The 24,293-nt window shown below is 37.7% G+C and overlaps 1 long non-coding RNA gene and 1 pseudogene across 1 annotated transcript; one reads left to right on the top strand and one right to left on the bottom strand.

The window, feature by feature from the left end:
- Positions 1–9,289: 9,289 nt before the first annotated feature.
- On the bottom strand, positions 9,290–11,496 carry LOC107827907 (uncharacterized protein At1g28695-like; annotated as a pseudogene).
- Positions 11,095–19,879, top strand: LOC142180333 (uncharacterized). The gene is made up of 3 exons (XR_012708822.1): positions 11,095–11,224; positions 11,310–11,437; positions 19,570–19,879. It is a non-coding gene; the product is annotated as an uncharacterized LOC142180333 (long non-coding RNA).
- The last annotated feature ends 4,414 nt before the right edge of the window (positions 19,880–24,293 follow it).

The following is a 24,293-nucleotide window of genomic DNA, read 5'->3' on the forward strand; positions in this document are numbered from 1 at the left end:
AATTGACATGTCTGCAAATATCCTTCTTCCATTCACCTTGTTTGCATTCCCGTCGTAATAGGAGACTACGACTGAAATAACATCGAAATCTTTGCCCCCAACGGGGTGAAAAGGATGACCTTTAGCAAATCAGGGTTCATGTATATTTATACATAGCTTCTTACTTTAAAATTAGGCAAGGAAATTGATCCCATAATTTTCGAATTCTCCTACCACTACCAAATCTACTTAGTTTAAGTGAGTCCATCAATATGGCATATAGTGGCTTGCCTTCGAAAACTGTGCTCCGAGGCCGGGGAAACCCTAACTCTCGTACATTTAATCAACCTCTACTCCCCGAAGAACTTCCGTAGAGGCGTGCTTAAACTCAGCAAACACGGCCACATGCTATTGTTACTAGCGTCGATGATGATAACGACCGTGACTGGATGGAATGGTTTATTGTCATTGCTACAGGGACATTCTCCCAGCAACATCCCCTTCCATTCCCGAATCTTGGAGTTTTGCTCGTAAGTCTTCATATATCCTTTCCTTATCACGTATAAAAAGAATTTCCTCCTTTGCTAACCTTATTTTCTTTATTCCAGTTACTCATTAGGAACCACCATCGGTTAAGAACCTGTCACTGGGTACGTATAATTCTAGATATTTTCACACTAGGCTCTTGTAGGTGGAAATAGATTGCTCCCAGATTTAATTGGAAATCCAAAAACCCGAAAAAAGTTTTATTTTTCCCTTTCAACCTTCAACATGATTTAGAACAAATTCACTGACTTCCTTTCGTAATACATAGTCCTTCCGAAGGGGTCTTCCATCTTCCCCGTTGTTGATGTCTCTGATGACCCAGAGGAGGCTCAACAACAATTGCAAGATATACTTAACTAGAAGAAGGCTCATGAAGTAGCTCTTGCTTCCGGTGAAGGTGCCTCCTCCCGGAATCCCCATCCCAAGGATAAGAAACCAAGGAGAAGACGTACCTCTATGGCTGGGAGTTGGGAGAAGACTTCAACAAAAGAAGATCCGACTGGACCAACCACATTGGTCCTTGATGAAGAAAGAACTGATAATGAAGCGGTTCCTCTTTAAAGAAGAAAAAGATCTTCATCAGCTCAATCGGATGTTCAGACGGGAGAACTTCAAGCACCTCACCCGGGAGAACTTCAAGCTATCTTTCGGGAAATGGATACAGTTTAAAATGCTGAATCTCATTTTCGAATCCCCATTATTTCTTCCGGTCAGAGGAGCTCCACCCCTGATATTCCACCATCAACTTCTACACCAACTGCATCCGTAACACCTTCTACACTAACTGTTGCCTCTCCACCGGCCCCAAGCGAACAGATAGAAGATGTTTGTTCCCCAAGGTCACCTGACCATAGAGATTTAGGGAACACTTACCCGACACCCATTCAAAACCTAGTAGAAAATGCAGTATCATTCTGACAGTTTCGAACCTACTCTCCAAGTCGGTGGAGGTCGCCAATTATCTGAAAACTTTGGCCACAGATAAAAATTGAAGAAAGATGGATTCTCTTTCTGCTGAGTGTCTGATCAATAACAACATGCACTATTTAGCTCAGGTATCAATTTAGTCTTCCTCTATTCCCTTTTTTCTTGCTAAACTTTGTCTTCATAACCTTAATTTTCGACCTTTATGGGCTAACCTCCTTGCCTCTAAGGGTTTATAAAAATTGATCTTGGACAAAGAGGAGCTCACTGTTGAACGAAATCATCTTGCTGCCAAACGGAACCAGCTTGTCGAGCGCCTCCTATTTTTGGAAGCAAAAGTTGCTCAAATGGGCAAGCTCGAGTCTCGATTAGAGCATCTGAGCAAGATAAAATGGCCCACAGTCAAGAGGTCTCTCAATTACATGAAGAGCTTAAGGAGACAAAGGCCAAGTGGATTAAACTGCAAGATGCAGTAATTGCCGCGACTGAGCGTGAGTCTGCTTTCATGGAGCAAATCAACGACCTGGAAGCTAGTTTACACTCCAAAATCGAAGAAGCTAATTCTACCAAAGAAAAGAGAGTCAAAATGGAGGAAATGTTCAAAAAGGTATTGGAGCAGAATCGCGAGCACACGAAGACAAATACAAACATTCACCGAACCTATGGCATTGTGAGGGCTGAAACTGATCAGTTGAAATCCAAAATTGAGAAGCTTCGAGCTCAACTCCAAGATCAAGAAGTTTCTTTCCTCCTCGAGAAAACTTATGCAATTTACTAGATGAGGAGGAAGACTTTAGAGGAGGACAAAGAAGGTATTGCAAACATAGATGATTGCATTGCCAAAGCTCGTGGATTGGAGACAACTACCCTCGACAATATTCCTGCTCGACCCATTGCTTCGCTATTTGAACACTAGTTCCGAATATTTGGGAACCGAAGAGGAATCTAAAGAAGAAGAAGAAGATAAGGATGAAGGCCTTGGACCGGATGAAGAACAACCTTCACCTGCAAATGAAGCAGAAGACACTTCTCTTCCTTCGGACTCTGCATGCAAAAACAATTGATGCATTTATTTTTCCTTTGTAACTATGCCAAAACATTTTTACTGAGTTTGGAATTTTAAGTAATGAAAGAAATCTTTAGCTTAAGTATTGTGCAAAACATTTTTTTTAATTATTTGATAAAGTTCGAGAATTGCTAATATCTGATAACTCTAATCCTGGACATTCATACTTCCCGTATCTACCCTTTGACTATGAGAATTTCATAAGAGAGGACCCTTATGTTTACAGTGTTCTTGAAAAGGACGTCTCCTATTCATTACGACACAAGCATTTAAAGGTTAATTAACTTTCAAATGAAAAAGAAATTAACTTATCATTTGGACAAGAAATAAGATATAAACAAAAAGACCTTGATTTATTCCTTTCATTCTCAAAAGTACATATACATAAGTATTTATTTTAGTAAATGAAGCTACCAATACATGTGGCTAGCTTTGTAAACTTATTTTTACGGGGTTGATCATGCAGTCCCCGATCCTGAAAAGATATAGCCTCAGGTTCTAACAGTCCACGGTCTTCGTGATACTTTTAGCGCTCTAATATGCAATAGTTCCTCCCAATGTTCGGATGCTAAGTATGAGAATTCAAACACTGGAGCTCTTGCTATCATCGATGACCCTTTCTTCGTAGTATGCTTTCCATTGCTGCCTTATTAAAAATCTTGCCGGAAAAATTCAATTGGAACAAAAACTGGATGAAGGAAAAAAGAGTTCAGCACATACTTTTAGTACCAGCAAGGATCTTTAGCAGTAATACCTTATGAGATGAGTCACGTTCCAATTGCATGAAAATTTAACTCCATACTGATTTCCAGCTTATATGAACCTTTACCGGTTACAGCTGAAATCCGGTAAGGTCCTTCTCACATTGGTCACAACTTCCCGGTATTGACATCTCGGGTACTTTGAGTTACTTTTCTCAAAATCAAATCTCCAATCTTGAAATATCTAAGACTTTCTATGCGGTTATAATATCTTTCTATCATTTGCTTTTGTGCCACCATCCTTTCATAAGCAAGATTTCGATGCTCTTCAAGCAGGTCCAGCTTAATCAACAATGCCTCATTATTTGTTTCCTCGTTTGCCTTGGAATACCTTATTGTCGGTTCCCCAATTTTCACGGGGATCAAAGCTTCCACACCATACACAAGTAAAAATGGTATTTCTCTCCTACTTGTCTTCGCTGTTGTTCGGTATGGCCATAACACTCCCGGTAACTCTTCTGGCCAATTACCTTCTGCATCCTCTAATGTTTTTGAGGTTTTGGATTGTAACCTTGTTAGTTTACTGCGCTTGTCCGTTGGCACTTGGATGATATGGATAAGATATAATCTTTTTGATCTTCAATCCTTCCAAAACTTTTGTGACGTTGGAGCCCATTGTCATAAGCAATTTCTTTTAGTTATCCAAACCGACAAATGGGATGATCCCATATGAAATCAATCACTTCTCGCTCTCTAATTTTTTTGTAAGCACCTATTTCAACCCATTTAGTGAAATAATTAGTTAAAACCAAAAATGTTTTACCTGCACGGGCCTTGCGGTAACGGACCAACTATATCCATCCCTCATTTTATGAATGGCCACGGTGACACCACCGAATGTAAAAGTTCTGCCGATTGATGCACTAACTATGCATAACACTGACACTTATCATATTTTTGTACAAATGCCTTCGTGTCTTGTTCCTTTTGGGGCGAATAGTAGCCAACTCTCATCAATTTGAGAACCGACGAGTCCGCCCTAGAATGATTTCTGCAAACTCCTTAGTGAACCTCTCTCATCACATAATTAGCTTTCGATGTTCCTAAATACCAAGCCAGTAGTCCTTGAAATGACCTTTGATATAATTGACCGTCAACAAGGCATTATCGAGCAACTTTGGTTCGTAGTGCCCGGGAAGTTTTAGTATCTTCAGACAATTTTCCATGACTTAAATACTCTATAAATTAATTTCTTCAATCACAAATTAGGATGATTGAGTTAACTTTGCAATAACCGTTCACGTCTAGTACCAAATGCAATAGTTGAACAACTGCACCGAAATCAGTTTCTTTCATTTCCGTTGACAACCCTAAATTGGCCAATGCGTTCGCCTCCACGTTCTCCTCCCTTGGGATATGAATAACCGACCATTCCCTGAACCGAAAAAGCAAAAATTATACCTTATTCAAATACTGTTGCATGCGCTCCTCTTTGGCGTCAAAGATTCCGTATACCTGATTTACTACCATATGGGAATTGAATTTAACTTCAATCACCTCGGAGTCTAGTCCCAGACTAATTCAAGTCCTACAACCAAAGCCTCATACTCGGGTTCATTGTTAGTCAAAGGTACAGTTTTAATCGCCTGTCTCAGGGTATTTCCCGAAGGAGTGATTAACACTATCCCGTGATCGGATCCTTTTACATTGGAGGCCCCATCCGTAAACAAGGTCCATACACCGAAAACAATTTTAGATATTAAAAGCGCTTCCTTAGCAACTAAAGGCATCATTCCCAGACTAAAGTCAACCATGAAGTAGACCAAAACTTGTGACTTGATAGCTGTCCGAGGTTTATATTTCTATATCGAATTCACTAATTTCTACCGCTCATTTAGCCAAACGGCCTGACAATTCAGGTTTATGAAGGACGTTCCTCAAGGAAAAAGTCATCACAATAGCTATTGGGTGGTACTGAAAATAAGGTCTAAGCTTTCGAGAGGCGATTATGAGAGCTAGAGCCAATTTTTCTAGGAGTGAATAGCGTATCTTCGCTCCTGATAAACTTTTACTAATATAATAAATATGAAATTGCGTAACTTCCTCCTCTCGCATCAAAACAACACATATCGCAACTTCCGAAACTGCTAAATAAATTAATAATTATTCACCTTCCATTGATTTTGATAACAGTGGAGGACTAGACAAATACCTTTTTAAGTCTTTCGACGCTTGATGATATTCCGGAATCCACACGAAATCATTCTTCTTTTCAAGAGTGAAAAGAAATGATGGCATTTCTCCTAAGACCTTGATATAAACCTGCTTAGGGCCGCCAACCTGGCGGTCAACCTTTGCACTTTCTTCACACTTGTTAATTGGTCTGGAATATCCGAGATGGCTTTTATCTTATTGGGATTTACTTCAATTCCTCTTTGAGGAACCAAAACCCCCAGAAATTTTTCGAAGCCAATTCCAAAAGCGTATTTTTCGGGTTGAGCTTCATGTTGTATTTTCTCAGAATATCAAATGTCTCTTATAGATGAGCCAAATTTTCTCCTACATTAAGAGACTTAACCAACATATCATCAATATAAACCTCCATAGTTTTACCAATTTTTTGTTCAAATATTTTATTAACGAGCCTTTGATAAGTGGCTCCGACATTCTTAAGCCCGAAAGGCATCACATTATAGCAGTATGTGCCAAAATTTGTGATAAACGAGGTTTTTTCTTGGTCTTTCGGGTGCATCCTGATTTGATTATACCCAAAATACGCATCAAGAAAACTCATTAACTCATGCCCGGCCGTAGCATCAATCATTTGATCAATATTAGGCAATGAGAAAGAGTCCTTAGGGCATGCCTTATTCAAATCTTTATAAGCTACACATATTCTAAATTTATTATTATTTTTAGGTACAACCACTACATTAGCTAATCAATCTGGATAATTTACCTCTCGGATTGAATCTATACTCAGTAACCGGGTTACCTCTTCTTTGACAAACCTGTTTTCTGACCTCTGCTACGGCCGTTTCTTTCGCCTTACTGGAGGGAAGTTAGGGTCCAAACTTAGATCGTGGACAGACACTTCCAATTGAATACCTGTCATATCTGAGTGAGACCACGCAAAATAATTTATGTTAGCTTTAAGAAAATCAATAATTTTAAGTATTAATTCGGAGCTCAACCCCGTTCCCAGGTGGAACGTTTTTTCTAAGAACTCCGTGAGGCATCTTGTTCGAGCTCCTCTACGGTCGACTTGGTTGCGTCCTTTTCCTCCGGCACCTGAAAAGTCCTCGGTACCTGATAAAACTCCAATGATGCCTCTCCTCCATTATCTTCAACCAGAATGGATGAGGACATCGGTTCCTGTAGTTGCTATTTGCTTGTTCCTTTTGCCTTGCTACTGGACAAGGTAACTATATTCATTTCTCTTGAAGCTAGTTGATCTCATCTAATCTTTTTGACCCGTTCCGGTGTGGGAACTTCAGTAGCTGATGGTAAGTCGATGGCACATCCTTCAGTTCACGAATTCATGATCTTCCAAGTATCACGTTGTATCCCATGTCACCATCTATACTTAGAAAAGAGTGGTTTTTGTTACGCCATCGGCATGCATGGGTAGTAAAATCTCTCCTCGGGTCATTACACTTGTAAAGTTGAACCCGGCCAGAAGCTTTGTTGCCGAAACTATGTTTCTGGTTAACTTTGCTTGTTCAGAAAACTCTCCATTGAATGATATTGGCTGATCTGCCTGGATCAATCAACACGCATTTAATTTTAAAATATAAGACATTAAGCGATATTACCAGAGCATCATTGTGTAGTAAAAGACTGCCATCAACATCCTCTTCCGTGAAGGTGATTTCATCATCTTCTGATGCTTCCCAGATCTTTTTGCCATGAGTTATCAATATCTTTGTCTTCTTTGTCGTTGAAAATGTCACCCCATTTACTTCGTCACCACAAAATATCATGTTTATCGTTAAGCGTGGTGACCCTGCAGCCAGTTTGGCTGGTTCCACAGCATCTCGATTCTTCCCAGAATTTATTTTGGCCCAATCACTTAGAAATTCTCTAAGGTGACCATTCTTCAATAATGCTGCAACCTTTTCACGAAGGTGCCGACAATCCCCAGTCCTATGAACATGTGTTCCATGGAATTCACATTATAGATTAAGATTCCTTTGACTAGGATCCGATCGAATTGGTTTCGGGAACCTAGCCTCCTTAATATTTCTCATAGCCGACACCAATTCTACTAAGTTGATGTTAAAGTTGTAGTCGGATCACCGGGGGTATGCTGAATCCTGAGACACCAATAGTTCCTTCTCCTATAAACCTCTGCTACTCCGATCACGATCCACCCTTCTATCGGAAGCAAACCTGTCTGATAGCTGAAATCCTTTATTTTCACGCCCATCAACCCTTTCGTAATACTAAAAGCAACTCCTATAAGATCTTCGATCTGCACCAAAATTAGTTTTGAACTTTCCTGATCCCGATCACGATTATTTCCTTTGGAAGACACCGAAAAGCTTAGTTGATCATCTTCCATTCTAATTTTTGATTCAACACGATTATAGACATCTGCCCATGTAGTTGCCTGAAATTCTAACAAGCTTTCCTTCAATTTTTTGGAGGCATCAGAGCTTAATAGATTGAGACCTTTGGTGAACGCTTCAACTGCCCACTCATCCGATACTGCCAGCAATAACATCCTCTTCCTCTGAAATCGAATCACGAACTCTCGCAATAGTTCAGACTCTCCTTGAGTAATTCTGAGTATGTTCGTATTTTTAGCTTGGAGTTTTTTTGCCCCGGCATGAGCTTTAACGAAAGAATCTTCAAGCATTTCAAAGAGTCAATTGAATGCCTAGGTAAAAGAGAATACCAAGTTAAATCTCCCTTCATTAGGGTTTCGCCAAATTTCTTCAACAAAACATATTAGATCTCCTGCGGGGCCAAGTCATTTTCCTTTATAGCCGTAGTGTAAGTCGTGATATGCTCTCATGGATCCGAAGTCTCATCATACTTGGGAATATCTGGCATCTTGAATCTTTTCAAAATTAATTCCGGGATCGCACTTAGTTTGAACAGCAACTTCGTATACTTCGTTGAATTTGGACCCTTCAATACCAGTGGCACTCCCGGGATCTAATCCATCCGAGCATGGAAGTTTTTAGAATTATGGTCCATTCGTTCATTCATTTCCCTCATGAATCTCATGAGCTCGATTTTAAAAGGATCATTAATATTATTTTCGTTCCCGGATCCACTACCTGCACCACCTGCTTAATTTTTATTAAAATCAAACTCCTCCCTTGGGGAAATGTTATCGGTTCTTTGTGTTGTTTGATTTGCAGGCATGTTGGGAGGAATCTGAACTCCTCCATTGGAGTTATTGGAAGCAACCGAAAGCGCTTGCTTCAATTCCGTCATCACCCGATCTTTCCGTGAGAGATGCTTCATAATTTTTCCTTGTTGCTCTCTTAGATTTTGATTGTTTCAATAACATGTTCATCATCCACATCATCAGGAGTTAGACTTCTCACATGCCGAGGATTTTGTTCTTCACGAACATGCATTGTTTCATCTCTTTCGTTGCGAGTTTTACTAGTTGAATCATCACGTTGGAATACATCCTCATGCTCGTTGTGCGTTCCAACATTGTAATAATTGTTTACATCATTAGCTAGCCGCCATATCTGATTTTTCTTTTACTAGAGAAAAGAATCAAACTGTATTAGTAACAGATGAATGGATCAAAGTAATTACACAATTGTACTGAATTAATTTATAAAACGGTACAATTGAATTTGTAACGTGGTTTATAGATATGTGAATTAATCTGATCCAAGAATATAGAATAAGTAAGAACAGAAATAAGTTATTAAAATAACTTGAACGAAATAGAAGCTTGGTTGTGGACTTAGCTTTTCCGGAAGTAGTAATAAGAGCAATATTAATAACAAAAGAAAGAGAGTAATTTGATATAATAAGAGCAGATTTTAGCCTTTGTGTACCGATGATTTTTCATGTCCAACTATGGATACAAATTCTCCTATTTATAGCTCTATTCAGGACGACAAGATTCCAAATCAAGCTCTTCTTCTTTAATGAGAATAAAACCCCTCTTGATGGTTGCATAACGGTTGACCATTAATACAGAGATTCTTTATAATGGCTGCTCATTAAATGTTGTCTTTTTTAACCGATGTCTTCCTTTCAAATCTTTGTTCTCGGTTCCAATGCCTTCGGAACTTATTTAGCACCGATCACATGTTTGTATCTGGAACCAACTATTTGCTGACTCATATCTTACCTGTCTTCATTTTCACGTGTCAACTCGTCGAGCGTCCCCATGATGTTAATCAATTTTGCCCCATATAATATATGTAATACTCCATCCATGCTAAGTCAAATTGCGTCATAAAAATTAAAAAGGATGGAGTAATAATATTTTTACACGTAATAAACAAGTGGGAGTTTTTCAACCTCCAACACACGGGTAGTTTTCTTTTTAATCAAAGAACAGGCAACGCGCTAGTAAAGCAGTATCATTTCTTCTTTTGGATCGGTGGCTCATGATAAAACAGATGTGCGTGGCAGCGTGGGGTGTGTTTTTGTTAAACAAAGAACATGCAAAGCTAGTAAACCAGTCTGATATGTCATATAGGTTGAACGATCAGCTTAAAAGAGTCTAAAGATGCATTCTAGAAACCTTTTGACTCGCCTTTTCAAAAACAATTAAAAATTAAACCAAGTAAAGAGAATCAGCAGAAAAGGGAAAAGAAAGATGAAGTCATGAAGCAGAGGATCTTACAAGCAGTATTCCAGTAGAATTGAAGTACTTAGACAAATAGTATGTGAAAAATATTTATGCACTAATCACAAATAATGATACACTGCCTTGCTACAAAATCAAAAGATTGAATTTGTACATAATTTGTAATCATAATTGTTAAATTCTCAGAAGAAAATCATAACAAAGTTGATCATTTTCGCCAGGAATTGCGACAATGATCATGAGGCGTCCATTGAAACGTCAAAGTGTCATTTGTAGTGGCACTCATAAACCTCTTCCAATCATGAATCACTGCTGTCAAATCAGCCATTTTGGCACTAATTCCCCGGCAACAGTTGGAATGCCGTAACATCCTTACTATTTTGACAAAATCCACTAAAATAAACAGTATCTAAGAACCTCACTTTAAGGCCTAACTTTCGAAATTCTCCTCCGCGCATTAACTTCTCCAGAACATCTTGTTCTTTTAATCCTGTAGAATTGTCTTTCTTTGCGTACCACTTATTAAACAATGGAATAGTTTTGTTGTTTGATCTGATCATGTAGAATCCTGTGTTAATGGGATTTGCTTTGGACAATTGGTCGCCATTGAATCTGTCTGTACTAATCTGCATGTCTATAGCTTCGTTCAGGCTCAACTTTGGGAATGGATTTCTTAGCCATAATACATCGATCAGTGTCGTGGTCAGCACGAAAGAAATAGTCAGTTTTAACCGAGTTTTACTAATAAAGTTTGAATGAACAATACCTTTAATTATTCACAGAATATATATATATATATATATATATATATATATATATATATTATATATATATATATATATAAGAAGTTACACGTATAACTTAAATCCTGTAAATTCATGGTCTGATTTTCAACCTAAAAGCCCTCCAATTTCCAGTGTAATATGAACGTACCGTGAAGATGAAGTTGTAACCTCGCTTAAGAACATCACCTAAGAACAAAGTTCTTCTCCACATCATCTTGATAAAATCTTCAGACATGTACAGTTTCTCTCCAACTAAATCAACACCGTCCGTTTGGAGCTTGTAGCAATGGAGCCCAAGAAACTTGCACCTTCTGTACGACGTTTGATCCATCGCAATTATCAACAGGTGTTTGATTAATTTCCCAGCGCCTTCTCCGAGCCAGAAACCATCCAAGAAAATATCCAGCATTGGCTTATCTCCCTCCACGTATGCTTTATTTATAACAGTTATTATTATCGTCTTGTCCTCCGTTGCTGCCTTTTTCAAAGCTAATTCAAGGTCATCTCCATAGGTTTTTATGTAAAAAAGATTGTTAAGTATATTTGAAGGTTGGCATATGGAGTTTCGCAAAGGAAAGAGAGCTAAATTACCGCTTTTACATGAAGAGCTGATGAGGAGAATAAGCAGCAAACCAATAAGGTTAGTAGTGCATACAGAATATAGTGACTGTAGTTTTTGATCGGGTTCTTAAAATCCATTGTCAGAACGCATGAGGGACTCTAGTTGTGTGGCTGTTTAACGCTCCAACTTAGTTTACTTGACATTGGTTTTTACTACTGTTTAGTTTGTTCAACTACATATATAGTGAGGAATTCGAGTGGCTTACTAATCTATTCATTCACAAAATTTGGTACAGTATTCTGTTCAAATTGGAGAAAGAAATATGTTCAAATTGTGTATCCTACTTTATCAATAGACATTAATTCATACTATCTTTTAGTAACTAATTCAATATATCTTATAAATGCCACGTGAATAGTACCGCGTGATAGAACTTCTTTACACTTTTACACCAATAATATTTAAATTAAATATCATTTGAATGTACCACGTGGAACTCTTTAGTTTCATGTTAAAGTTCTGATGAAAGATTTAGAGTCAAACAAACTTGACTTTCCTCTAAAAGGAAAACGAGATATTTTATGTGAGGAGCGAAAGCTTTTTCTCATCATTTATATAGTGTTATTGCGAAAGTTTTCCTCTAAAAGGAAAACGAGATATTTTATGTGAGGAGCGAAAGCTTTTTCTCATCATTTATATAGTGTTATTGCGAAAGGGCACCGCCAATTAGTAGAAATGATTGCTTCCATTACTATAACATAAATCACTTGCTTTTCCTATAAGTGCTCCAAACACGATGTAGGCAAAAACCTAAGAAATGTATAACTTGTCAAATATAGTGCTATGAGTCAATTATTTACTTTGACTATTTGGATTTGGGGATTACTAATAACACATAGGATGGCTCACCAAAACGTAACATAGGTGTTAAGGAGTCATCTCGACGTCTTATGACGCGAGGTCACATACTAAAGAGCTTCAAGAGAATTACCTGGACGACTACAATTGGAGATCAAAAAGTGTATTCTATTGGAAGATAAGCTAAATGGTGTGGAAATGCTTCACAAGTATTTTAACGTGCTTATAATGATGTTGGAAGATGATCCGTGGAATCCTTTTAAGAATAAGGTCATCAGAAGAAGAGACGTAATCTTCCGAAAAGTGAAGTTGAAACTGTTAATGACCAGTCTAAGAAGGCCAAGAAAAATATCGAATGGTATACTCCAGAACCTTGTCGCAGTTCCTTCTACTCCTAACCATCCCACAAGTACAAAAAGTACGATCGAGGAGGTTACCGGGCAGGGAAAGCAACCTAATGAGGTTGTTGAGCAAGGGGAACAAGTTGATGATAATGTCGAGCAAATGGAGTACCCTACTCAGGAAGAAGAACAACTTTAACCTCTAAGGAAATCAAAAAGGCTAAGGGTAGAGTTATGCAAGTACCCTTCCACAGAGTATGTCCTCATCAGTGATGAGGGGCAGCCAGAAAGTCTTAATAGGTGTTATCCCATTCAGAAAAGAACTGGAACCAGTGGATGAAAGACATACAAGAAGAGAAAGAATCTCTACAGAAAAATGACACGCACAAGCTGGTCGAACTTCTAAATGGTAAAAAATCACTCAGGTGAAAGTGGATCTTTAAACTCAAGAAAGATGAAAATGATAAGTTGGTCAGATATAAAGCTTGATTGATGGTAAAATACTTCAAACAGAAAAAGGTATCGATTTCGACAAAAGTTTCTCACATGTTGTCAAAATAACTTTTATTCGAATAATTTTCAGCATAGCAACTAGTCTAGATTTTGAAGTGGAGTAGTTGGGCGAACTACTAAAAATATTAATTTCTGACCGAACTTTGCGACTGAATATTGAATGGTCGCTAATGCGACAAAATTTACGACTGCAGTGTAAGGCCCCGTAAATTTTCGGAAGGTAATTTAAAGTTTCGTGGTGCCGAGGTAGGATAATGTGTTCGAAGATTTTAGAAAACGACTCGTGGTACAAACATTTTGGATTATACAATGCACAGTGGAGTTGGTAGAAGAAATTACAGAAAATGATAATTTTGTGGTCCATTATGCTATAGAGGATCTGTTCTGCTGACCACAATGACCACATAATGAACTAGAAGCAACTCAAATTATGAAAACTATTTTTGTTGGCCACATAATAATTTTGTGGGCCGCATAATGATTATGCTATCGCGAAATTACATCGCGGAATGGACCAGAGGCTACCCAGAAGTTGAAAATCATTTTGTGACAGTTTTGCTGGCCGCATAATGATTCTGTTATCGCATAATGGCCGCATAATTATTCTGATATCGCATAATGGCCACAAAACGATTCTGCTGCTCACAAAATGATTATGCTGCCCACATAATCGATTATGCTGCCCATATAACGATTCTGCTACCACATAATTGACTTCAGCGGTCATTTTTAAAAAATTTATTATCCAACCCAATAAGACAGAATGTTTGAAATATAAGAAGCGCCACTTGGGGACGTGTTGGATGACTCTTGAAACATGTTATGGTTGTGGAAGGAGGGGACACAAGAAGAACAAATGCCCTAGGTTGGGTACACCTAGCCTTGTCTGTCCGATATGCGGGCGGGAACATTTTGCGTCGTGTTGTGAGTATACTCAAGAGTGTGTTAGGGGTGGCAGGCTTGGAAAATTCCAAAGACCCACACAACAAATCAGTGTAGAGATTGTTACTCCCGCCATGAAGGCTTAGAGGAAGGATAGGGGGAATGATTTTTATGTATGCAAAAAGGGTAAATATCAGGTCAGTTGGGTCAGTCAGTTTAGTGGACCACATCCCCGTTGCGTGAAGCGTAGGAGATATCATTTGGGGGTATGTCACTATGGTACTAATGTATGTTATGGATGTGGAGTCGCGGGGCATCAATTAAGGTAGTGAGTGCCATGTCAATCTAAAATCACCATGTACGTCACTCTTTAGTACATTATTATGAACACTGCATAATTGTCCTTCTCGTATATGTACATCTATATTGAAGAGCCTTCATAAACATGGTCTTAACAAGATGCTGAATCAAAAAACATTGCATGCACCTACTCTTTGAACGAGACGCATTATTCGTGAAGCCACTTTTTCACAAATCCTCTTATTTATGACCTCTTGTGCGATTGAACTCTATAATTATTTTCTTGAATTGAGTTATAACCCTAGGCTAATAATTCCCACTTGCTTCCCTAATATCCTCAACAAGGGACCATGCCTGATAAATTTCTTATAGAACCTTCAGACTCGAATGGATAATATTTTCTCACTTGTGCTTATCCATGCACCATCATAAAGTTTACCTATGTAGTATCAAATTCAATGTAAAGCAGCCTAGTATTGAAATCCTTCTTGAGGCACTCTTTCTCTCTCCGATGTATGTGGCTTATTTGGTTGGAACAATTACTTTACTTCTTTGTGAATATTATCATGAAACCTTTTCACTGTCTAGTAACATGAGAGCATATCTCAGCAAATATCATATGTGTACCTGTCAATTGAAAGGGGTCACTTGTCCGCATAAAGTTTCTGGGGAATTTGAGATTTTCAAAATTCGTCACAGGAAGATATTTTTGTTAGCCCATCCCAGTATGACGTTCATGTCCACCTAGATCATGCCTCAGTGAGTAACTCACTTTGTTCCTAGCATTGTAATTTCCCATGAAGTAGACTGGTATTGCAGCTTGAGAGTTATTATGGTAAAAACTTGTCTAGCTCATAGCAAAGTGTTCATTCTCTCTAACTAATACATGATTTCATCCCAATATTAAGATATCATAGCTATGTGGTTTCACTCGTGAAAGGTTGAAATTAAATGCTTTCAGATTTTGGCACATATCATGATCATATTGATTTGAAAGACAAGTTTGTCGTATCTCTAGTCCTCTCATATATCAACAACTATCAGGAAAGGTTAAGTTGCCAGAATGATAATAATCTCACAAGTATTCATCTTTTTTTTTTTCAACCTTATGGCTTTGTGACATAGATTCCTTGTGTCAAATACTGTTAATAGCTTAATGCAACTTCTTGTATTTTAAAACCCATATCACATTCAGGGTGCCAGAATATTCTCATTTCGAGTTAAACTGATTTTCTCTACACTCCAGGAGGCGACTGGTGTCACGTACTTGGGTATTCCTCCTTGAGGCTTACTATTGCCGGACAAGGCACGTATGGAATAGAGTAATTAATATTGTCTGTCTCATAACTCATAATCTTCCAAGAATAACTGATGTTAATATCTTTATCCTCTCGATCATGCCTCATATATGTCACATGTCAAAAATGACTCACTTCTTTTACATCTCTAGATCATGTACATGTTTCCAAGTTATCAATGTGTACTGCACAACTCTATTCCTCATTTGTCGAATTGATAATGTCATCATAATGATTAATCATGTCAGCGCTATTGGTAGTAACCTTCATGTCTCTTAGGATATAACTTCCTAAAATACCCTTCTCGACACATTGATGGATTCTTGAATAATTCCAGCCCAATCTCGAACATCGTTGTCCCTATTTATAGTAAACCTATGGGGGTTGAAGGTTCAAACATGTCAAAGAAGAAGCATCATCCCATGATCAAATATATTGGGTAGGAACGTTTATGGTCATATTCATGCTAGCACATATTAAAGAAATTGTTGAAGGTTGCCAAAGGTTTAGTTTGGGTGTTCACAATAGAGATTAAGAGTTGAAGAAAGTGAATAGGTTATTCTCAGAATTTTCTCCATGAAGATATTATGTGAATTGCTAATAAAGGTAAAGTATGTATAGTCATATTAGGCCTTATGAAATCTTGAAGGAAATATGTCGAACAATGAGTATATTGTTTCCCCATCATTGTCCTCCATGTACCCAGTGTTTCATGTGTCTATTCCTAAGAATCCTTTGTCTATCGTTCCAGTGAAAGCTAGTGAAGGTGAAGTTATTGGATAATTGTCCAATGAGAGGTGCTTAATTTTCATCCTTGTTAGATAAGTCCGGAAATTGAGATTGCCTCCATCGAGTGTTATGGCAAAGTCCGTGAGTCGATGAGGCCAACTCGAAGGCCGAAAGTGTTAAGGAAAGAAAATGTTCTCACTTCCTTGTATAGTCAAATGATTGTGGATCAAAGAGTACTTTCTATGTGTTATGATTTAAATATGTGCAGCTCATGTTCAAATATCACTTTTGATAATATAATGCCTGTAATGTTGAGATTAGTGTTGGTGATATATATTGTGATGCTTTGTCGAGTTGTGTATGTGTTCTTAGGAGCGGTTTTTGGTCATTCTCATGCAGGTGGATAGGCCCAATTACAGAGGAGACTCTCTCAGAATTTTTGAAAAATTTGGGAGTTAGTCAAATTTGGGAGCTTGAGAAGTGTGAGGGAAGAGATGTGTGTAAGGATGAATGATCCAAAGTGGGGGAGAATGTAAAGCCGCGTAAATTTCTAGCAGGTAATTTAAAGTTTCGTGGTGCCGAGGTAGGCTAATGTGTTCGAAGATTTTAGAAAACGAGTCGTGGTACAAACGTTTTGGGTTGTACAATGTATAGTAGAGTTGGTAGAAGAAATTGTAGAAATTGATGATTTTGTGGTCCATTATGCTATAGCGGATCGGTTATGCTGACCACAAAATGACCACATAATGAACCAGAAGCAACTCAAATTTTGAAAACTATTTTTGCTGGCCACTTAATGATTTTGTTGGCCGCATAATGATTATGCTATAGCAAAATTGCATCGCGGAATGGACCAGAGGCTACCCAGAAGTTGAAAATCATTTTGTGGCAATTCTGCTGGCCGCATATTGATTCTGCTATCGCATAATGACCGCATAATTATACTGCTATTCCGCTGCCCACAAAACGATTATGCTGCATATATAATCGATTATACTGCCCACATAACGATTCTGCTTCCAAATAACTGTACCACATAATTGACTTCGGGGGTCATTTTTGGAAAATTTCTTATCCGACCCTATTTTGATATAAGGCCTTAAGGGGTCATTTTACAAGGTAAAATCTGTTTTTTTAGAGAGACAGAGAAAAGAGCTATTTTAGAGAGAGAAGGAGAAGACCTAGCATGCTAATCATCCATTCTTGCCCTAATCTTCAAGAATCAAGGAAGCCAATCACAAGATCTTCTTCTAAGAGGTAAGGTTCTACTCCCTAGCCCTAAATTTTGGGATTTGGACTAAAAGTAGGTCATAAGAAGTATGATTCTTAATTGTGGGAGGTACTCTTTGTGTATGAATGTACCCATAAGGGTGATAGGGAGGTTATCGAACCAAATTGGGTGAATGATTTATTGTGGGATGAAAGGATTTCACCATAGAAACCTTGTAGTGTAATTTGCATACCTAGTGCTTGATGAAATGCCTAAGTGCTTGATGAAATGCCTAAGTGCGTTGAAACCATGAATCTCTTTCTAATTATGGTTCAATTTTGTTATATCTCTAGTTGATTGGAATTGCTAGAAGTGTTTGGACGTTGTGGTAATCTAAGGGAAGCTTAATCAAGGTATGTTGGCTAAACTTCTCTCCTAGAATTGAATCCCATGGTGTTCTTGTAAGTCCTGAGTTATTCATTATAAATTGACTATTCCGAATAAGCTTTGTGTCGAAAGGTATATGTTCAAAATGTGTTTTGAACGCTCTTGTCATATTATGATAACATACGAGAATGTGTTCAAGTATAGGATGTGTGTTAAGATGTTATGACTTCAAATCGTGTTTCGAATGAAGGCTATTATGCCAAATTGTGTGAGAAATCTCGATGTGCTTAAGACTCTTAATTACTCATGCGTGTAATGAAAGCCGTGATTAGAGATGTTTTGTTGTTGATAATCTATAAAGATGCTTGAAAGTAAAAGGAGAGATTTGGAAATATAAAGTGTGGCCACCGTGCCAAGAATGAAAGTTATACTTGTGGCCAATAGTGCCAATGAAATGAAATAATGTGTGACTTATTATGAAATGAGCCTTGATTCAACTATTCCAAATTGACTCCGATAATAGAATTTTCCAAAAGCTTATGTACTCAAGTCATGTCCAAATGTGGTTGCTCTAACTAATGCTATGCTTGGTAGGTATTTCCAATATGTTTTGAGCTCTTACATAATTATGAGTTGAAATTGTGTATTGCCCATTTGGGGAAAAGTATTTCAAAAATAAATGATATCTTACTCGTTTATGATATTAACTTGTACTTCGATTGCTAATCATTTTACTCCATTTCTTGGAAAGAAATCCATTGTGTTTAAAGTCTTCATTACTAATGAACCTAAAGTTGTGATTTTCGAAATATTCTATTTGTTGATATTAATGATGATGATCCATGAAAGGAAAGAAATGAGAGTGTGGAATATGAATACGGCCATTGTGCCATGAATTAAGAATCATATGTATGGCCAAGAGAGCCAATGAAATAATTATGTTGTAAGTGGTTGAAAATGCCAATGAGGCTATATACGGTATGAAAAGTTATGAGGTAAATGCATTTGTATTGTTGCTTCCTTTGTATGCAAATCAAAAATATTTTTTGGAGTGTCATTAGTCACCAAGGAACTGTAGGTAACAACCTAACCCCGAAACTACACGTGCCAATGTAGGAGTGATTGAGGGGTAAATTCCCGTATTTATATGATAAAATTATTCCCCTTAATTGGGATGAGATTGATGTGATGATATTATTCCCCTTAATTGGGATGAGATGATTGCTAGAAAAGGGTGATGTCGATCCACATGGCATTGTGGTGAGACGGCCTAGTGGGTCGGGTCGTGATCGGACGCCATGCCGCACACATGGTGGTGATTGTGCTTGAGATTGTGATTAAGATAATGATTGAAGTTTGTGATAGTAATTGTGTTTGTGGTTGATGTCTTCGGGTGAGACGGCCTATCCGATCGGGTCGTGATCGGACTCCGTGCAAAATACACAGTGGTATATCTATATTGGTACTAAAGATCTCCCAAATAAAAATAATATTATCTTCATATTTTGAAAATTGTTATGTTTTAACTTGGCATTTGGATATTATTGATCTCTGGTTGTTATTTCCATGGTTTGCCCTTTCTTATATTGGCATTCTATTTTGAAAGAGGACATTTAGATTTACATACTAGTTCTATTTCATATGTACTGACGTCCCTTTTTGCCGGGAGCGATGCATCTTCAATGGATGCAGGTGGTTCAGCAAAGCTGGTCCTCGGTAGCAGTAACTCCCTCTTCAGCAGGTTTTGGCGAGCCCTACTCTATTCTAGGCCTGATGTCACTTGATGTTATACTTTGTGTTTTGAGGTATAGATGGGGCCTTGTTGCCGACACTTCCACTCTTCTGTTGTACTTAGAGTCTCCGTAGACAGGTTGCGGATGGAGTTTAATGTTGGGAATTGAACTAGAAGTGTTGGTATTTGGCAAACATATTTTTCATTATATCTATAAACTTGTAATATTTTGGAAATCTTAAATGAATTTCTTTGAGAAATGGGAAAAGAATGGGGAACATTACACTTTCCTCATGTATATCTCTTGATATTGATTTTATATTGTTCATGGGTAACATTGTATAGAAGGCATCAAGTAGGCTTGCTCGACCGGGTTATCTCGGTTTAAGCATCGGTCACGCTTTTCGAGATCGGGGCGTGACATGCAATAGTCAAAAAATAATTGTAATTTTATTACTTATTTTCCTAAAATAATATTGACTGCTTAATACTGGCACTTTAGGCCAAAAGTACCTGCCTTACAGCAAGATTTGGAATTTAGCAATTAGAATCTTAAAAGCTACTCCCTCCGTTTCAATTTAGATGAGGTAGTTTGACTTGGCACGGAGTTAAAGAAAAAAGGACTTTTGAAATTTGTGGTCCTAAAAGCTTAAGGGGTAAGAGTTTTGTGGGGCCATGACATTTGTGTGGTTATAAAAGCTTCTCATGAAGGGTAAAATGGATAAAATGAAGAGTTTAAAGTTGAATTATTTCCAAATTTAGAAATCTGTCATTTATTTTGGAACAGACTAAAAAAGAAAGTACCTCATCTAATTTGAAACGAAGGGAGTATTAGCCAAAAGGAATAGTGTTGTTAGTTTACAGATATGTATATAATGTAGTCTTGTCCCATATTGGAATACAAGTAATATGTCCGTGTACAGTATAGCTATAAATAAGGACATCTTATATTGCATTGAGTATCTAATATCAATAAGATTTTTCTCCCGTACATTCTCACATGGTATCAGAGCTTCGGTAAGAAAAGATCGTTGTGCGTCATTCTAGCGACATCCGAGAAGAAAGAACTCAGTCACCATGCAATTTTCCGATGACCTAAATGACTGTTTGCGTCAAAGTCACTATTTATCAGTGTTGTGAACAAACCAACACCACCACAAGGTCCGCCGTAATCCCACAACCAAGTGGAAAAACAACACGGGAATTTCCCGCCTTCACATTTGTGACCGATTCAGTCACGAAGTGAAAAGTCAAAAAAATATGTTGACCAAATAAATTGATTGCGTGAGTCAGAAATATAAAATTTATATATATATATATATATATATATATATATATATATATATATACTTTGCCCAAAGATATACTAACTAATTAAAAATTAGAGACTAGATCCTTATTTCCCCAATTTCTTTCAGTAATCTCTCACTCTGTCACACCTCAACTTGGGGTTGTGAAGGGGTCGATTGCAATAATAATACCCAACTAGGAGTTGGAATCGAATCCACAGGGAGCGTAGATGAGATTAGGTATGTATTCAGACTAAGCGCGTAAAGTATCTAAGATGCACTTCCACAAACAGTGTTTCGATTCTACTTCTAAATTATGCTACTGTTTGCAAATGTAAAGCTAGAGAATAATATTTTTGGTGTTGGTTTTCAAGTATGTAAAAGATCTAGCGTTGTGACTTACACCTAGGTGTTTGCCTAACGGGTTGTGGTCTTTAGAGCGGGTTTTGTTGGTCGGGGTATATTATAGCAATCAATACATAATTACCCACTCAATTACCTCTCGGTAAGAGAGTGTTTTTGCCCAATTTGGATTTCTCAAATCCAAATGGGTATTGAATTAAACAGTTGACAAATTGCTCAAGTCGAGTTTTACTATCTCTAGGTTCAACCCTTTAATTGGGACTATCAATCTCTTGATTTCATCGTAACTCTTGTTAGCCAAGTTTTCCTAGACTAAGTCTCTCTTTCTCAAGTAGAGACCAAATCAAATAAGCTTGAACCAATGTTTGCAACCATTAATTCTACAATTATAGCAATAACTAGGCTAAATAATACACACCCAACCATAAACAAGCCCTAAATCAAACACCCATTAGGTACCCACACTAGGGTTGGGTTACAACCCTAGCTAGAAATTTAGCTACTCATAAATGAAAATGAAGAAATTAAAGAATAATAGAAGATTAGACTCATATTTAATGAAAAATAGATGAAAATTCAATGTAAAATTGATAAGCTATGATAAAGTTTCCTAAAACAGTAAAGAAAAATGGCTACCAACTTTCAGATATTCCAAAACTTGACTTAATTTCGTGAAAGTAGTCTATTTATACAAAGCTGAAATTTTCAAACAAAATTTCCCTTTAGGAGGTTCTGCGGTCGCACAATTCTATGTTCGGTCCGCACTTTGCTGCAGCTCTTGACATGAGTAGTTTTTGTGGCCGCACAATTCTAAACTGCGGCCAATTTTCTTGAGTTCTGCGGACCGCACAATTCTGGGGTACGACCGCACATTTGATTTCTGCGGCCGCATAATTATAATGTGGTCCGCATATATTGATTGTCTTGAACTCCCAACTCTCTGAACCTCGGCTTCTGCGGCCGCACAATTATTGTGCGGTCCGCACTTTGCATTGCAACACTGTCAAATTTTCTTCTTGTTCTGCGGCCGCAGACAGAATTCTGCGGTCCGCACTTTAGCCCTTTCTGCTTGATTTTTGTCCTTGTTCAAAATCACTCCTTCTTGAGTTGAATTTTATCCCTTTGGCTCATTTTCCAATACTCCTGCAAGTAAGCATATTTCATAAGTTTTCGGGAATGCCTTTAAGTATTTTTGAGCTAAAACGAAAGTCACAAGGCACAAATAAGTAGTCAAAATCCCCACTTATCAACTCCACCAAACTTAAGCCTTTTCTTTTCCTCAAGCAAATAAGGTAATTCCCACCTCCATAAGAAAAGAGCCATTCCAGCTAGGCTAAGGTGAGCCAAACACACATCAATTGGGACCAACAATTACCCACACACTCATGAATCATCAACAGGGCAATGTTTTGAAGGTTAAAGCACAAATGGCTCTAATGTGACACTTGAGCATCAAGAGTTGACTTTACTCATCAAGGAAGTTCGCACTTTCATGTAGGTCACTGTGGATCCCAAACTCCTCCTCCTATACTCTCTGTTAGCTCATCTCACTTAAGAATGTAGCACTCAATTCAATGATTTGTGAAAAGTTCACCCATCACTCTCAAACGAATGTCACAAGTACGGCTCTAAGTACCATATGCTTGCCCCTCATGTAAATCACCACTAATGTAAGCTCACTCAGCTTGAAATCACGTAGGGCTTTTTTGGCATGTAATGAAGGCTTTTAGACTAAGGTAGGAAATGTTGGAATAGAACGGGTTCATCTTTCCTTAAGCACTCCATTTTATCTTTTTGGTTCATGCGTTGCCGACTCTTTGAGTCATTTTATTTTTCCTTAGGGGAACTAGAGAAACTTGACATCATCTTTCTTGGTCATGATATTCATTTTTCCCTTCTTTTTTTTCTCCATGCTTTTCACTTTTGCTTTTCTTTGAATCCCTTCAACTCTTCAATTTATTCACTTTCTTTTTGTGTTTTTCTTTTGTTCTTTCTTTTTTTTTCATTTCTTTTATCTCTTTTTTGTACCTTGATACCACTTTCAAATTCCCCGTCTCTCCCCCAAACTTATGCTTTCACCAATTTGCTTCTCATGAGTGTTAAGGAAAGCTTGGGTGCCAAGATAGGGTCACTACAAAATGGATAAAGGCATGTAACATGGTTATAAAATGAGAAAGGTTTTAGGCTCAAAAGGGTTGACTAAGGATAACATCATTAGTGGGTCATGGAAAATTTCACAACGGGTCAAGGAGAGACTACAATCACTTCTCAAGCCAAGCAAAACATAGAATTTCGCCTAGAAACACATTCGGGGTTCTAGACCATTCGCACGGGTACTTGGACTTGTAACAAAATATCTCACCTCTAACACAGCTGGATTGTTAAATAGGATAGAGGTGAGGGCCCACAACAACCGTATTCAAGTTTGAAAATCGCTAATGGTTCAACTAAACCACTCGATGATTGCCTAAGTCAACACAAGAGTCACAAGGTCACTAACTAGAGCCATTTCATTCCAAGAACTTATTTTTAACCATAAGCATGTCGTTAAGTGTGTTGGTACCAAGTGAAACATGTTTGACCCTTTTATTCATTATTACTACTGTTTTTACCTAATCATAAAAAACGGACTCAATCCTTTAAGAAGTTGTCACGCCATCCATCATTGGGAAGAGCCACCCAGTTTACATAAAAATCACCTTTGGAAAGAACTGTGGCATTAAGAAAACCAAAGGCTTATTGATCACTTAAACATAAAAAGAAGCTACCAAATCAACAAGAAGCTATTAAAGTAAATAAGAAGCTAAACTACTAAGAAGCAAAATAAAAAAGCTATGAAGTAACTACTGAAAGCAAAAATGAATATACAAACTGAGAAAGGGCAAGAGAATATATACATCAATAAAGAGAGAAGAATATATACATAATGAAAATAAAAATTAAAAGAGAGTATTATAGTTATTACATGCGAATATCAAATGTCATATCAAATCAAAATAGACCACCCCCCTGAATAAGAATAAGCATTGTCC

This window comes from Nicotiana tabacum, chromosome 4 (genome assembly GCF_000715075.1).
Source record: "Nicotiana tabacum cultivar K326 chromosome 4, ASM71507v2, whole genome shotgun sequence".
In the NCBI taxonomy this organism is placed as follows: domain Eukaryota; kingdom Viridiplantae; phylum Streptophyta; class Magnoliopsida; order Solanales; family Solanaceae; genus Nicotiana; species Nicotiana tabacum.